The following is an 18538-nucleotide window of genomic DNA, read 5'->3' on the forward strand; positions in this document are numbered from 1 at the left end:
AATCAGCCCTATCAGTGCGAATTACCCCATCCAGAGTGTCACGTAAGAATGTGGCATCATAACCTTTCTCAAGAAATCTATTTGTAAGGATTTGGGCCTGGGATATTAAATCCTGATGTTCAGTACAATTTCTTTTGAGCCTCAAGTATTGGCCCTTATGCACTGCCCGTAACCATGAACTGTGGTGACAGCTGTCTATGGGGATGTATGAATTTCTATCTGTTGACTTAAAGTAAGTGGTGGTAATAAACATATTACCCCTGACAGAAAGAGTCAAATCCAGGGGAGGACTGGGCCAGGGGGGAGGGGGGCAATTGCCTCCCGGGCCACTCTGATGCCCCGTAAAAAGGCTGCACCGATTCTGCCACAGACATGCCTAAAGAATTCCTGGTGAAGAGAAGTAAAAAGTCCAGAGTGCAGAATTAAGACAAGGACAGAGTGCAGGCCTCCCCCCAAACATTGATGGTGTAAACTCTGGTTTGTACTTGCCCCCTGGGCCAAAAGTTGCCAGTCAGTCCCTGGTCAAATCTAAAAAATTGATGGTAATTTGACTCGCCTGATAATTTCGATGAATACCTCTGTTGTAGGAATATAAAAAAATCCATAAATGACACCAAGTCTGTCTTAGTGCCATCCCACAGGAGGAGGACGTCGTCTATGTACCTTGCCCACAACAGTATCTGAGGTCTGTCCTGGGCACAGACGACATTCTCCTCCCATTGGGCCAAAAACAGATTTGCCAAGCTAGGGGTTCTATTTTTTGAGTTCCCTTACCCTATTAGACACTACTCTGCATATTGTTAAAATAACACCATTTATATATATTTTTTTTCCAGATATGTTCATGTGCATCTACTCCTGATGAGTGGGCAAATACGACCCACGAAATGCGTTGAGTTCCAAAGATGCTTCAATCCATCATGTATCCTATTGCTGTCACCTTTCCAGCATGTTTACTATGTATTGTATGATATCTGCATTTTATGTATTTTCCATGTATATGCTACTGTCAATGATTAAACTTGATATTCCCAATAAATCTGTTCTATATTGGTAAGTTTCAGTTTTGACTTAAAATGAGAAACTGTCCATGAGTAATTGTGTTTTAGGCAAACAGTGACATAATATGATTGCTTATTGCCTGTGTGCACAATGAGGGAATTGTTTCAGCCACTGAGTCGAGTGCCATTTATATTTATGATCACAACAGAAACTTGCTGCCCATGCTAATTTTAGCTGGCTGCTGACATTGGATCATAGCACCCCCAAAGTTGTATTTTGCTGCCCTTGTATGTCTTTGTCCCTGAAAGTGTCCCTGGGGAAGAGGAAGCAGTCTCCTCTCATCCATTGACCAGACTACAGCCTTGTAACCAGGGCTGCTGTTACAAATCACAGCCTTCCTGACAGGCCAACCCAACCCCACTTACACCCCAGCCACCTTCTCCCCCTTCCCGGGGTGCAGCAGAACAGGAACACTGACTTTATCTGCCTACACTCCAAAAATGTCCCACTTCTGCTCTCCCCTCCTGGGCCCTCTGTTGACCTGATGGGGCCCAGAGAAGTGTAATTTAAGCCCTGGCAAGCAAGTAGGCAGAAATGAACAATGAGGCTGCCCCAGGTCCCCTGGTTTAGCTGATGGGGCCTGGGCCCAGTACAAGAGGACTAGTTGTACTGCCTTATCAGTGGCCCTGCTTGCAACATTGTAACAAGTCACAAGGTTAAAAGCTGCAGCAGGGGCTGAGCTGCATTTGACATTTGTTAACACAGGCAAGATGTCCAGGAATAGATGCAGTCACTGGATTATACCTGAACAAATATCTTGATGCTCCATCCTTCTAGAGAGCAAAAGCAGATGAAGACATTTTCAGGAAGAGGTGACCTCTGTAAGAGGTAATAAATACATTAGTATGCATATAGTTTAGCATGCACAGTTATTTTAGTTGGCTGTAGATTAACTTGAAATTGGCCAGTTCAAAAAATTATATTCATCTTTGGCCTTTCCTGTTTACGAGAAACTGATTTAATCACCGGCTTGTTTCAAATGGGAATGTTGTAAAATTTTCACGTGGTCAGAGTTGCAGAGATCGACCGATTATCGGCAAAACCGATATATCGGGGGCCAATCGGCTTTTGATTTACCGATATTGCCGATATTTCAGGGAAAGTGCTTGTACCGGGGTGATGCCTGCAGCTAGAGGCATCACACCGGTACCGATGTCCATAGCTGACGGTCGGCTGTCTTGTAATGACTTTACCGCCACCGTCTGACCGGGTCTCCATTTCTTTGACTTCGTCGCTGCCGCGTACCCGGAAGTGATGACATGACATCCCTCCTGGGTACAGGCGGCGCCAAATTAAAGAAACTTACAGCATTCAAAACAGCCAAACTTGGCGTTTTGAATGCTTTTAAGTGCAGAGGAGGGGTTTGGGGTCTTTTAGACTCCCAGATCCCTCCACCACAGTACCTATAGACATTAAAAAACGTCGGCAGATATCGGCCGATACCGATATCCGAAGACCAAAATATCGGTATCAGCGGTAAAAAAACGATATCGGTCAATCACTAATTGTGACGTCTGAGGAGTCCCTGCTGTCAGAATACAACAGTGTAGCGGGGAGGATTCCCCATCCACCTTGCTTGTTTGGATAGGGAATATATTAGTTTTTTCTGATCAGCCCTCTTGCTGACAAAAAAAAAAAAAGATACATCTTTGGCCATCTTTTCTTTATAAAGCAGCCACAGACTGAACAGAAAAGCCTGTCCCATGTCTACATGCTGTAGATAAAGACACTTAAAGTGATTGTAAAGTCTCATTTAAAAAAAATAAAATAAAATTACAAGCATGTTATACTTACTTCCTCTGTGCAGTTGATTTTGCACAGAGCAGCTCTGATCGTCCTTTTCTCGGGTCCCTCGTTCCTGCCCCTAGCTCCTCCCTCCTATTGAGTGCCCCCACAGCAAGCAGCTTGCTATGGGGGCACCCGAGGCGAGCTGCAGCTCTGTGTATCCATTTAGAAACAGAGCTGCTGTTCAGCCCTGCCCCCTCTCTCTCCTGATTGGCTCACTGACTTTGATTGACAGCCAATAAGGAGGGAGAGTCCCAGGAAGGCCAAGGGACTCGTGGACATCGCTGCAGAGAGGGGACACAGTTAAGTATTAGGGGGCTAAGGGGGCTAGCTACACACAGAAGGTTTTTTATCTTAATGCATAGACATACACTGACAATTCTGCAGGAGTCCTGCATGGCACCCGCAATCTGCTGATCGCAGGTGCAATGCTTTCCAGGCTCCAAGTACAACAAAAATATTAATAAAAAATAATAATTTCTTTAAAAGGTGAACTCATCCTTTAACACACTCCTTATAGAGTCAAAGCTAGAGCTCTTCAATCAGCAGCAAAAATTAGCTTTATTGATTGCTGAGCTATAGGTCCTTCTTTGCAGTGGGTTGGCAGTGGACAGACCCTTCTACTGTGCTGTGACTGCTTTCTAAAGAAAGTGAACTCTTTAGAATTTGTACATCTTTCGTTTGATCCACCTAGAATGTTTTTAAAGAAGCACAGCCAAAGTTGTTTGGCTTTACTTCGTCTGTGGATAAGAGGAGTGCAGATCGTTCTGTAAACTGTTTTCAGGAGACAGCGGACTGACGTCACAGAGCCGGTCCGGGCTGGGGAAAAATCGGGACCATATGGTCGGGACCCACCCAGGAGACTGAACTGACATCTGGCTCAGCCTATTAGCGAGCCGCTAAGAGCCTGGGCCAGCTGCTCCCTCCTCTCCACAGCCGAGGGCTCCAGTGAACATGGGGGGGGGGGGCAGAACAGAGAGCCAGTCACTGATAGTCAAAACTAAATGAGCAATTTGCGCAACCAATACAGCAGCACACGGAATTAAGGGAAAGTGTGCCACATCCTTAATAATTGTATCAAATCATTGGAAGAAATTTGGTGGACTTTAAAGGCACAGATAAGGGTAAGATAAAAAACGGTTTTATTGATTGACATATAAAAACAGAGGAAACCCCTAACAAAAGGGGAATACTTTTTGCACATACAAAATATACATAGAGAGTACCAAAGTGTACTTGAACAATAAGACTTACATATGTATCAATAATAGAAAGAAAAAATAATAATCATTGCATGATACATAAGACATAGTGGTATCACCATACTATACATTACATCCTACAACACCAGCTGACAAACTCACTACAGCCGTTACCACCCCCCGTTATTATCCATGATCTATACACTTGTTGTGCCAAAATACATCGGCCATTGTGAACTACTATCTGTCTCTCCAGGGAGTCTGTACACCAGTAGCTCCAGAAGAAGCTTGACTTTCCAAGCGAAACATGTAGGGCATCTGGCTACATGAACCATTCCCCATTCAAGGGCTGTACCAACTACACTCGAGGATCTACATAGTGCCACTCCTTAGCACTATCTTCGGGTTTGTAGGATGTAATGTATAGTATGGTGATACCACTATGTCTTATGTATCATGCAATGATTATTATTTTTTCTTTCTATTATTGATCCATATGTAAGTCTTATTGTTCAAGTACACTTAGGTACTCTCTATGTATATTTTGTATGTGCAAAAAGTATTCCCCTTTTGTTAGGGGTTTCCTCTGTTTTTATATGTCAATCAATAAAAAAGTTTTTTTATCTTACCCTTATCTGTGCCTTTAAAGTCCACCAACTTTCTTCCAATGATTAGTCACTGATAGTCGCCAGCTCTCTGCTCACGGAGTGATCAGCGGTGTTTGATTGCTTGGTTCTCAGTCTTGGACGGTGGACCGATGCTGCATCTACCTAGGTAAATATGATTTAAAAAAAAAAAAAAATCCAAACTTCTCTTTTATTGGAGTTTAACTGAAAGCTCAAATGGGCTTTAAAAAAAATAAACATATTTCTGATGTTAGGTCTACTTTAACTCATGTTGCCGATTTTAACAAAGTGTTATTTTTTGTGGGATATTTGTAATATTCAGTGATTTTCCTCCAGTCGGGCATAACAAGGTGGACAATTCATGTCGTGTGCACATCTCCTCCTGACCATGCCTTGACTTTTCATTACAATCTTAGACCAGCCAGTTAGACAGACAGTGTGGCACCACGCTGCCTGCAGCCATGCATCCAGTGACTTGGTGAGCTTGTAGAATTCTTTATTGGATACCTGACAAAGCATCTTTTGGAAACCAACCAAACGCCCGGTGCCCCTCCTGACTGTGCCTGGATCATGGAAAATCAGGCTGGATTAGAGGAAAGCGCCTCTGTGCCGGAGAGGGCAGAGGATCCTTTGTGTAAAGTCTCGGTAAAGTCTAGGTAATACTAAGAAGCAATGTGTCTGATACAGCCAAGCTGACACAATGTTATTGTGTGTTATCACTTTGGCTTTGGAATTGCTCTGGGGGTGAGACAGCTTGGCAGGCACAGTTGGAAGACATTTGACATAAAGAGGCTCTGAACTAAAGTTATTGATGGAAAGAAGAGAGCTCTATCAACCTTGTGGGCGAGGATCTTAATTCAGCTTGTTCTGAAAGCTTTTTTGAAAGCCAGGTTATCTTTATTGCTCCAGCTGAAGAAAGAACATATTTTTTTTAGCAAGCTAAAACCTTGAGTTAGGTTTGCTTTAAATACAAAGCTTCCATTAAAATGAACATGCTGGTGCCTAGTGTACTGTGTAAATGGGCAGAGCACGGAACGTAGCGGTAGTTAAGGGCTTGCTGGATGGGTTGCATGTCTATGTTCCTTCTAAGGTATTGTGAAGATGAGTTCTTCAAGGTTTACCTTCCTGATCTAGTTGTGTTATATGGCAGGCTGACTGCTTGAAGTGTGTCTCATACATAGCTCCCAACTGTCCCTGATTTAGAGGGACTGCCCTGATTTAGAACAAAGTCCCTCTGTCCCTCTTTCCTCCTCATTTGTCCCTCATTTTGGTCTAATCTATATAGTTGTATATAAAATGCCCTTTTATATACAACAATATATAAAAGTGTTTCCCAATGCTAAACCATTCATCCAAATTCTAAATGGTTGCATTTGTAAATTTCAAAAGCCAATGTAAAGCAATAGAAGTAATTATTTACTTACCACTAGATATCCTCAGTCTGATGCCCAGAATTATGGCAAGCACCCCCAGAAAGCCTGCATACACAGTTCCAAGTGCAAGTTGTAATGGCAACATATCCATACTGAGGCTGCATATGTTGAAGCTATTCCTTTTTTTGGCATATGCCTAAACTTTTGTAACCCCTTGTACAGCAGCAGGGGAGGACTGGGCCAGGGGGCAAGGGGGTAAATGCCCCCTGGGCCACTCTGATGTCCTGTAAAAAGGCTGCACCACTTCTGCCACAAACGTGCCTAAAGGATTCCTGGTGAAGAGAAGTAAAAAGTCTGTTACTGACCTACTGATTGTGGGATGAAGAAGTGCAGGATGGTGTAAAATGTGTCCTCCTCTAGCCAGCCCCAACCGAACTGTCCCACAAACCGCCCCCTGCTGGAAGAGTTGGGAACCCAGATTCAGCCAGTGAGTAGAGAGTACCTGAAGCAGCGCTACAGCCTGGAATAGGTGTCAGGAGGAGGAGGGGAAGAGGGAGAGTAGGAGGGGGGCCGAGTTGCTGTACCATGGGCCTCTTGTTTGTACTTGCCCCCTGGGCTGAAAGTTGCCAGTCTGCCCCTGTACAGCAGTGATCCATATAAAAAACTTGAAGTGCCCGCTCTAAGCTGAGACAGAGATCTCCCCGCCATTTGCAGTGAGGGGAGTTAGGGTCAGTGCATCATCCAGAGGTGTAAGAGCATTATCAAAGAGAAGAAAGGGTGCCACTCACCAACCCAGTGCATTAGTCTGGTCCAGTCTGGTCCGGTCTGATCAGGAGCTGTTTGCCAGCAGGTTTTCCTGCGTGCTCGTGTGACAAAAGTCAGCTAAACGGCCATCTTCTTTTAGACCGGCTGTCATACACATTGGCCGAATGTCATCCAGTTTTTATTGAACTGGCCTATGTCACCCAACATTTGGCATGTGTGTACTAGGGGGAGGGAGGGGCAGAACATTGGGTCAATCAGGTGTTCTGCATTTACGTATTCTGATAAAAAGCAGAGCAAATATCTCATAAATCTGTTGCTGCTTCTTCCTTGTCCAGTCACAGGCCAGAGGTAGGAAAAGTCATGTACAAGGGGCCAGGGCCTAGTTCAGCATATCCCATTTTTTGTCCTGCTGTGTGATTATAAATTCAGCACCAGCTCTTTCTGGGGTCCTCAGCCAGTATAATACCAAGCACAAGTACAATGGGGAATATGGTCTGTTACTGTGGAATAATGCCCACCACACTGCAGTAATTATGGAGTAGCCACACATGGTAACCAAACCAGGGTGAACATCTGGGCTCAGAACTAAACACACACGTCTCACAGCACAACATACTGAGGATTGAGATTATAGAACCATGTGAAATGGTATGTTTTACAGTTTCACATCCTGTTTTATGAAAATAATAAAGCTTTCATACTTAAAGAAGTGGCCTTTCTGTTTAGCCTAGTATGTCTATGTTTGGATGCCCCTTACCCTTACATATACCCAGAGAAGTGACTTGTTGTGACCAGGTTATAAATAGATGAAGCACTGCCCACCTGAGGACTGCTGGATATTACACTTTCAGGTACCCCTGGGTTACCATTAGCAACTGCAGCATGCACAATTTAACTCTTTACTCTCTGGCTCTGTCAATGAACAGTCTAGGTGATGTGGTTGTTTTTGTGGTTTTATTTAAATTAGGGATGGGAGAAGGGAAGAGTGGGATACTACAACTTGAACTATTCACAATAGATGAGGACTCCTGTCTGAAGATGCAGCCAGGCTGCTGATTCACCTTGCCACTTAGATGAATTTAGGATTACTTGTTAGGATGAATTATCTTCGGGATACACTCCTAGTACCCCCTTTCACTCCACCTGCTGACACTCGTCCTCTGATTATCCTACACTGGGGTGGCCCCCCTCAGGTTAGGCCCCTAGACAGGATTACCTGTACTCACAATACTGTTTTTGAGGGTCTCCAGTGCCTCAACCCCTCCAGTCAGCTCTCTTGGATCTCTGGGTTCAGCTCCTTAGTTCCTGGTCCCCAGGCCGACTGCATGGGACCACGTGCCACTGCTACAGAGGAGGAAACAGCTGCCATCCTCCCTCCGGGACTCTGCTCACCAGCCAAAGACCCTGCAGCACATGTGCTCCTGGCTTTTATACCACAATGCACAGAGGCAAGCAGCCTGTGCCAGTCACTGGGGCTGTATCAAAGCCTGTGTACCCATTGGTCTGGTTTCCTCCACTGTTCAACATGCCTCCCTATTGGACCAGTGTGAAGCACTCCCTTAGACCAGATGAATCACACACTGAGACCTAACTCACAGATCCTTCTCTCTGTTAAGCAGAAAGCAATATAGAATTTGCCTGCTGCTCTTCTGATAGGCAGACAGAGCCAAAACTATACTCACTCTCTAGCACCTACCTAGGAGGGTGCTACACAGAGATTAAACAAATCCTCCTACATAAGTTGTACCTGTTTTTCTGCAGTCTTCTCTTCTCTGCATCTGTTTAGGTACAGAATTTCTAAGGCTGAAATTACACTTTGCTAATCTCAGCAAGGAGAGCTGATCGGAGGGAAGTGATACCGCACCCCCCCCCCCCTTTCCACACAGCACACAGGAACAAAGATAAAGCTGCCAATCAGCTGGAACTCCCTCCTTTCAACATTTTTCTCTTGGTGTCAGGAAAACTGGTCAGTGATTCATGCTGATAGCAGAGGAACAAAGCAGCAGACAGAAATTACACTTAGTGCTCTTAATTGAGACAATTACACACTATAGAGGGATATACTTTGCTCATATTTCATGTCTGAGGTTTACAACCACTTTAAGGCTAGGTGCTATGTTTACAGAATTGGGATGCTTCCAAGCAACCCAGAGAGGGAAAGTTCATGTACTGTGTTAGATGGCTTCAGAGATGTAGATCAGGACTGGTGGTCGGCTGAATGCCAAGTTTGTAGTGGTCTGTGCTAGCAAGCGAGGGTCAGGGGAGGTGGCTATCAGTAGCTTATCTGGTATCTAAAGATCAGGGCAGTTAGCAATCAGAAACCTTTCTGGTATCCAAGCAAAAGTCAGAGCAGGCAGCAATCAGTAGTGTATCCATTATCCAGGCAAAGGTCAGGGAGAACAGGAACAATTAGAGACATAGCACAGGTCAGGTCCACAAATATTGGGACATCGACACAATTCTAATCTTTTTGGCTCTATACACCACCACAATGGATTTGAAATGAAACAAACAAGAGGTGCTTTAACTGCAGACTTTAATTTGAGGGTATTTACATTTAAATCAGGTGAAAGATGTAGGAATTACAACAGTTTGTATATGTGCCTCCCACTTTTGAAGGGACCAAAAGTAATGGGACAATTGGCTGCTCAGCTGTTCCATGGCCAGGTGTGTGTTATTCCCTCATTATACCATTTACAAGTAGCAGATAAAAGGTCCAGAGTTCATTTCAAGTGTGCTATTTGCTTTAGGAATCTGTTGCTGTCAACTCTCAATATGAGATCCAAAGAGCTGTCACTATCAGGGAAGCAAGCCATCATTAGGCTGAAAAAACAAAACAAACCCATCGGAGAGATAGCAAAAACATTGGGTGTGGCCCAATCAACTGTTTGGAACATCCTTAAAAAGAAAGAACGCACCGGTGAGCTCAGCAACACCAAGAGACCCGGAAGACCACGGAAAACAACTGTGGTGGATGACCGAATAATTATTTCCCTGGTGAAGAAAACACCCTTCACAACAGTTGGCCAGATCAAGAACACTCTCCAGGAGGTAGGTGTATGTGTGTCAAAGTCAACAATCAAGAGAAGACTTCACCAGAGTGAATACAGAGGGTTCACCACAAGATGTAAACCATTGGTGAGCCTCAAAAACAGGAAGGCCAGATTAGAGTTTGCCAAAAAACATCTAAAAAAGCCTTCACAGTTCTGGAACAACATCCTATGGACAGATGAGACCAAGATCAACTTGTACCAGAGTGATGGGAAGAGAAGAGTATGGAGAAGGAAAGGAACTGCTCATGATCCAAAGCATACCACCTCATCAGTGAAGCATGGTGGTGGTAGTGTCATGGCGTGGGCATGTATGGCTGCCAATGGAACTGGTTCTCTTGTATTTATTGATGATGTGACTGCTGACAAAAGCAGCAGGATGAATTCTGAAGTGTTTTGGGCAATATTATCTGCTCATATTCAGCCAAATGCTTCAGAACTCATTGGACGGCACTTCACAGTGCAGATGGACAATGACCCGAAGTATATTGCGAAAGCAACCAAAGAGTTTTTTAAGGGAAAGAAGTGGAATGTTATGCAATGGCCAAGTCAATCACCTGACCTGAATCCAACTGAGCATGTATTTCACTTGCTGAAGAGAAAAAAGGAAGGGAAAATGCCCCAAGAACAAGCAGGAACTTGAAAGTGAAAGTTTGATTTATGATTGTTAATCTGTCCCATTACTTTTGGTCCCTTAAAAAGTGGGAGGCACATATACAAACTGTTGTAATTCCTACACCTTTCACCTGATTTGGATGTAAATACCCTCAACTTAAAGCTGAAAGTCTGCAGTTAAAGCACATCTTGTTTGTTTCATTTCAAATCCATTGTGGTGGTGTATAGAGCCAAAAAGATAAGAATTGTGTCGATGTCCCAATATTTATGGATCTGACTGTAGGTGCTAGAGAGTGAGTATAGTTTTTGGCTCTGTCTGCCTATTAGAGGAACAGCAGGTAAATTCTATATTCTCTCTGCCTAACAGGGATCAGGATCTGTGAGTTAGGTCTGCTCAATGTGCTCAGTGTGTGATTCATCTGGTCTGAGGGAGTGTCGCTGTTGATCCAATGGGGAGGCACATTGGATAGTGGAGGAAACCTAACCAATGGGCACACAGGCTTTGATACAGCCCCAGGGATTGGCATAGACTGCTGTCTCGTGCATTGTGGGGTGTAGTATAAAAAGCCAGGAGCACATGTGCTCAAGGTCTTTGGCTGGTGAGCAGAGTCCCAGAAGAAGGGTGGCGGCTGCCTCCTCTTCTGCAGTGGTTGAAGTATGGTCACAGGCAGTCGACCTGGTGAGCCAGTAGTGTGGAGCTGAACCCAGAGGTCCAGGAGAGCTGACTGAAGGAGTTGAGGCACTGGAGAACCTGGAAAGCAGTAACATGAGTACAAAGGATTGTGCCTAAGAGCCTGACCGGGAAGGGGGCCACTCCGGAGTAGAGTAGTCAGTGGACGGGTGTCAGTTGGTGGATGGAAAAGGGGGTACTAGGTGTGCACCATGAAGATAAATACTAAAAGGAACATTACCTAAGATTCATCTAGTGGCAGGATGAAGCTGAGGCCTGGCCGCATTCTCAGATAGAAGTCCTCAGCATTGTGAATACTTCAAGTGTTGGAGTATCCCACTCATCCCTTCTCCAATCCCCATATCAAATAAAATAACAAAAACAACAACCCCTAGACTGTTCATTGGCTGAGCCAAGAAAGTAAAGTGTTAAGATTCTGCATGCAGTTGCTACAAGTAACCCAGGGGAATCTAAAAGTGTGAAAAACCAGCAGCTCCTAAGGTGCTACAGTCACAATCAGAGACAAGACATGGGTCAGGGCAGGTAGGAGCAATCATTGATAAGACTTGGGTCACAACAGATTACAACAATCAGAGACAAGACATGGGTCAGAGCAGGTAGGAGCAATCATTAATAAGACACGGGTCAGAGCAGGTAGGAGCAATCATTAATAAGACACGGGTCAGGGCAGATTGGAACAGTCAGAGACAAGACATGTGTCAGGGGCTATCAGAATGATCATATACAAGACATGGGTCAGGGAATATCAGAATGATCAGAGACAAGACATGGGTCAGGGGATATCAGAATAATCAGAGACAACACATGGTTCAGGGGATATCAGAATAATCAGAGACAAGACATGGGTCAGGGGATATCAGAATAATCAGAGACAAGACATGGTTCAGGGGATATCAGAATAATCAGAGACAAGACATGGGTCAGGGGATATCAGAATAATCAGAGACAAGACATGGGTCAGGGGATATCAGAATATTCAGAGACAAGACATGGGTCAGGGGATATCAGAATATTCAGAGACAAGACAGCGGTCAGGGCAGATAGGAATAATTAGAGGCAAGGTGCTTGGTACATGAGTCAGAAAGCTAAATGTTTTAGGGCCAATCACACTCACTGCTTGCTAAAACATTCTGATTTACTATATGGGCTGGCCTCTATTGTATGTCAGCCAATGGGGAGTGACGCCTCGGGTTGTTACAACACAAGGCACTGTCTACCTTTCTTTAAAAACGTAATTCTGGGAAAGGTTGGATGCTTCTAACACCACGCTATGTAACTGGCCAGGTAAATAATGTAATCAGACTGATTAATGGTCACTGTACAACATTCTCAATTATATGTTATTGCAAATATACTGTCCACAACATGGGACTTTAAAGGTACCAATAGTCAGGGGTACATCAACAAAAGAAAACAGCTTTAATAATATACAGACTATAAGTCTTGTTCACATTAAAACATTATTAAAATCACATTTCACAAGATTGTGTGCCATTAAAATAACAGAACATGAAAAAAAAAAAAAATAGCAGAACATGCTGTAGCAGCCTCCTAGTTAAGATTTAGGATACTAGGTAAATTTAACTTGGCCTCTCTGTAGCCAGTGGAGCGGTTGTTGATTGCTTTAGCCTGCTAGTGTTTTACAGGTTGCTGGTCTGGTTATTCCCCCGTGCATTCTAGTTGGTTCTGGAAAAACAGTGGGAGGAGATGCAGAAAGGCATTCTGAATATATGAGGACCCAGCCAATCCCTCAGGAGGTGTGCCCATTAGGTGGCTGGAGAGCCCATAAATAGTCTGAGGTCTGGAGCAGGGGGAGAGTCTGCCCTGTGTCCAGTTCTGCAGGAGGAGCCCCTTGTCTAGGGGGCCTTTGCTCCTAAGGGCAGTCTGCTGGAATGCTGCTTGAGCATCATCAAGGCCCCAGCTGTAGCATAGCTGGGGGCCCTTTTTGGAGTATGGTCTGAGATGTCAGTCTGGAGAGCTCGCTGAAGATTACCCAGTCAAAGTTAGAGGAGAGTGTCTAGCTGTTCTGTGGCATTGTGAGTTTTGTTTCTTCCTCACTGAAGAGTGCCCTGTCGAAATGAGAAGGAGGCAACCGATGATCCTGTGCCATTGTGATTATTGACATGAATTCAGAGACCTAGTGACCGTGTGCAAATCTCTGTTCTCCAGAAAAGCACTAACCATTTCTCAGCCGGTGGTGACTTCCTTGGGAGTGCTATCATATCTGCTTCACCTGCTTTGAGAGACTGAGAATAATCAATAGAGAGAGAAGTGTCCTCTTATAACTCATAGATTTCCTTTGGGGTGTCCCATGTTTCCCCCACCCCCATCCAGGTTTAATCTGCAATAAAGACATAAAAGACATTCCCTGGGCTGTTGATTGAGCGATAGAGAGAGAATCTCTGTGTTTGCACTAAATTTGAGTTAGGAATCAGTGTATCACCAGCAGCTCCTTAGGTGGGAGGGGGGGGGGGGGGTCACTACAAGCATCAGTTAAGAGAGAAGGGAAGCCAACAACTAAAGAGAATAAATACTTCTTTCAGAATAAATCTAACCATCCAGGAATGGTGTTTCTGGGGAGTTCTGGCCACACCCAAACTGGCTGCAGCAAACTATCCTCACCCCATTGCCCATTTGAATGTAAGCTTAGGCTGCCCTTAAAAAAAAAAATATGGAATTAAGGTGGATAGAGGAGTCCTCCCCACTGAGACATTGTATTCTGACAGTGGGGACTTTCCGCTGCAGCTGCTGATCGAGAAATGTTTTCCAACAAGCCCATTTGTTAGCTTAATTTCGGCCAGGCCCTGTTTTGAATTTTGATTCATCTATGGCCAGCTTAACTGCCAGTGCCATTGTGTTTTAGGTTAAAAAATGTTTTTATATTTATTGTAGGTGCAAGTGTAAGTGTTAAGTTGGATACGCACTATACAACTTTTGTGGTTAGATTTCCTTTTGACTTAAGCCTCATACACACGTACTGATCGTCCGCCGAACGATCGGCCGTCTTTTGTCCAGGGCTGTCGTGTCTGTTGAAAACTGCAAAAGACTGCACACGAATTTTGTCGGCCAACAACAGCCGACTGCAGAAGTGATGTCATGTGATGGTTAACTTTCCTTGTCTTTTTTCTTTTCTGAGCATGCCCAGTCTTGCAAATCTGCTGATTGTCGGCCGAAATCTGTACTGACTGGCGAACAATCGGCCTTTCTGGTGACGGCCAACAAAAATTTTAAAGTCTGCACGACAGATTCTGTTCGGCCGAAAATGCGCTGTCGGCTGTCGGAAGCATCATACTAACAAGCCTACAATCGGCCGATCAGTCTATTTACGGCCGACAATCGGTACGTGTGTACGGGGCTTTACCTTCAACTATGTTGTGCAAGGGCCCGCCTGATTGCATACAAATTAAAGTGTTTAGATTTGACTTCATATTAAATGGTTTTGGTAAATCTAAAGGAAAAAATCTAAAGACAATTGTATAGTGTGTATGGCCCATAAGTGTCAGTGTTTTTAGGTGAGATAAAAAATTAAAATGTGCATTATTATTTCTGGGCCCTACTATGGGTGCACACAACAAACTATGAATACATACCTCATGCACTTCAGGAGTAGGAGAACTTATTTGGGGTTTTTATTTGGTGGTAGGTCATGGTAATAGTCTAAAAACATACTGCACATTTTTTTTATTATTATTTATTTTTTTGGAGGTGAAAGTTTTCCTTTGAAAATAAAAAAATAAAAAATCAGAAAGACTTGGCTTGATACTGATGTTCTATTACCTAATGCTCAGCCACCTTTCTTGTAACACGTATGACTCAACTTGACCATTTGTCATTGTCTATTACTACTAATGGCACTTTTGTGAAAACCAATAATAGTCAGTTTCCAAAAAAAATAAAAATAATTAGAAGATATCTGAGATATCTATTAACATGCACCACCATTTATCTCCTTTTACCAATGTGTTACTCCTTTTACTGTCCAGTGCCTATCTGATACTGTAGACAGGATGTCATAGGAAATCTACCCAGACAGACAGGATGAAAAACTAGAATTGGGGACTGTAAAACCCTAGTGATAATATTAGATAAATACCCTTTATTTCTCATAAAAATTCAATATAAGCTGTACATACTTCCAGATTGTTGCAGGTGTTCCCCATTATCTCCACTCCTTCTTCCACTTTAAGAAATAAATATTGATCAACCAGTGTCTGTTTCCGTCCTACAACTGACCATATTACTCATTTCTATAGTTCTACTACCTACGTGATAACTGAAGCTGAGCATAATACACATATTTCCTCTTTTGTAGCTGAATTGGGATAACACCTATTACATTTTTCTCATGTTCTCATTCACATATCATAACTTAAAAAAAAAAAAAAAAATGCGACCCCCCATTTTAGGGGCTCTGTCCTGCAGCACTCCAGCACTGAAAAACCCTATTTATTTCTCTTTGTTTATGAGGGGGCTGGGGAGCTGATTTTCAAAAATTAACCCTGTCTGTATGGTGCTGGCAGATCTCATTATCAGTTGCAAACTAGACACTGTCTGTCCTAACAAAGGGTTAAAAATTTAGAAACTGGGCTTCTCCATTATATGAAAAATGACAACAAAGTGTGTCCTAAGTTTTTTTTGTTAGGACAGGCTCACTCAGAACTTGTTCTTAAATACTTGCAACACCTCCCTTTAACCACTTAAGCCACGGATGATTTTACCCCCATTCCGACCAGGGTTTTTTTTGCAATTCGGCACTGCGTGACTTTAACGGACAATTACGCGGTCGTGCAATGCTGTACCTAAACTAATTTGACGTCCTTTTTTTCCCACAAACAGAGCTTTCTTTTGGTGGTATTTGATCACCTGTGCGATTTTTTGATCATGCGCTATAAACAAAAAAAGAGCGTCAATTTTGCAAAAATGGGGAAGACACAATGAGTCGGCGCACGACAGAAGAGATCTCAGAACAGACTCTAAGAGGTCTACCAATGTCAGAATCGCAGCGAGACGTCTTAAGATATAGGAAGATGATTTTGTATACCTGCTGACTTCTGATTTAATTATTTGGTCTGTCTATATATTATAAGTAGTGAGACCCCCTTTTTTCTTCAGCATCTTCCTATATCTTAAGACGTCTCGCTGCGATTCTGACATTGGTAGACCTCTCAGAGTCTTTTCTGAGATCTCTTCTGTCGTGCACCGACTCATTGTGTCTTCCTTATTGTATTGGTATTTAGTGATTAATACTAGAGTTGGCTGCATATAGAATCGTATTGAATCCGAATCTCAGAGTCATTATTTATTTATTTATTAATTTATAACGAGCTGCGGCATATTAGAGGAATCCTCCCACTTGGATACATACGTGACAGCGCATTTATCACCCCACTATTTTTTCTAATTTTGCAAAAATAACAATATTTTTCACATTTTTTTATATGAAATTCCCCAAAAAATGTAAAAATCTAAATTTTTTAACATTTTTGGCCAATTTGTTTTATGCTACATATGTTTGGTAAAAAAAATCGCAAAAAGCGATTGGTTTGCGCAAAAGTTATTGTGTTTACTAACAAAGGGAAAGATTTTTGTAATTTTTGTTGTTTTTTTTTAACGCGTAATGGCGGCGATCTGCGATTTTTTTTGCGGTACTGCGACATTGCGGCGGACAGATCAGACCCTTGACTGACATTTTTGACACTTTTGGGGTTACCAGTGACATTTCTACAGTAATCAGTGCTATACATATGCACTGTTACTGTAAAATTACACTGGCAGTAAAGGGGTTAACTTTTTTTTGAGAGGGAGGGGTGGTGTGTGTCCCTAGGGGCATGATTTTAAATGTGATTGGATGTGGCTTGAGGTGTAGGAACAGCGATCAACGGTTCTACATAGTAGAACTGTATGATCACTGTTTCTACACAGGGGAGAATGACAGGCGGCTTGTTTACATCAGCCGCCTGCCTTTCTCCCTCTGCACCAACGATTCCCTAGAGCCTCACAGGCAAGCGACGTAGTACTACGTCACTTTGCCTGTGAGGGGCTGACCGCCGCAGTAAATAGTCGTTAAGAAGAAGTGGTTAAGAAGAATCAGGTGCTGTGTCCGTCAATAAACGAAAGAGAAAGTGGGGTTTTTAACTTACCATAAAATCCATTTCTCTGATGTTTATTGATGGACACAGCACCCACCCTTCTGTGGAGTTGGCTTTCTTCTGACACTGCTTGTATAGTGCCTATAGCTAAGATTTGGTGTATACCCCCTGGGACTGCCCATAGGCGTAGTCAAGCTTTTTCCTGCCTAGTGTCCTACTCCTGTAGGGGGCAGTATAACCCAACAGTTAAGAAGAATCAGGAGCTGTGTCCGTTAATGAACATCAGAGAAATGGATTTTACGGTAAGTCAAAATTCCCATTTTTGCTACAGTATTCACTTTCAGCTCAGTGATTTTCCCTGCAGTATTTTGTTTCTGCCACTAGTTGTTCTCAGTCTGATGGTCAGCTTCATTGATCCCACTTCATTTGAGTCCAGGCTGTCCTTGACCCACCCCAGCCTGTGACTGGACCGTGAAAGGAGATGTGGCTAAATTTTCTGTCACATTGCTCTCTCCTCCTATCAGCATGCTTCTTGTTACTGCATGAACTGACTGGATCCTTGTCCTGTTTCTTCCAATCACTCTCCAACTATGCTGTACAGAGACTACAAGAGGAATTCTAAAATTCAGATTTTTTACTGTGCTTTCATTTAAAAAATACATTTAAAGTGGTTCTAAAGTCTAAAGTCTAATCTTAATGCATTTTCTGCATTTAAGTGGTTTTAAATCCCTACATAAACCCAGTGAAGCGACTGGCCTGAAACGATACACAGAGATGAAAGAGATCCTCATACATATGTTATACCTGTCTATCTACGGTCTTCTCTTCTCTACAGCCACGGTCTTCTCTTCTCTACAGCAATTCAAATTGCTGAATTTTAAACAGTATAGGCCCTTATTTGTAATGTTTGTAGCGTTTGTAATGTCCATGTCTTTATGGACCCTGCTTTGCGCACTGGTCCAAATTGTTTGGTGGAGAAGGGATGCTGGTGTGGGGTTTTTCAGCTTAAGCTTTGCCCCTTAGTTCCAGTGAAGGGAACTCTTAAAGCGGAGTTCCGGCCACAGAATCGTTTTTTTTTTTAATACCTCCCAAACAGTGACCCACCGACCTTTATATATCAGCTAATCCTGGTTTATACCGTTAAATAACAGTTAGGCAATCCTAAAATCTTACTTTATATAATTTTTGCAGAGCGCCGCCATCTTTGTCCGGGTTACACGAGTCCTTAGTGGGGAAATGTCTGCCCAGCTTCCTGCTTCTGGTGGGAGGAGGCCAGTGAA

Source organism: Pelophylax lessonae, assembly GCF_965119305.1.
Source record: "Pelophylax lessonae genome assembly, chromosome: 8".
In the NCBI taxonomy this organism is placed as follows: domain Eukaryota; kingdom Metazoa; phylum Chordata; class Amphibia; order Anura; family Ranidae; genus Pelophylax; species Pelophylax lessonae.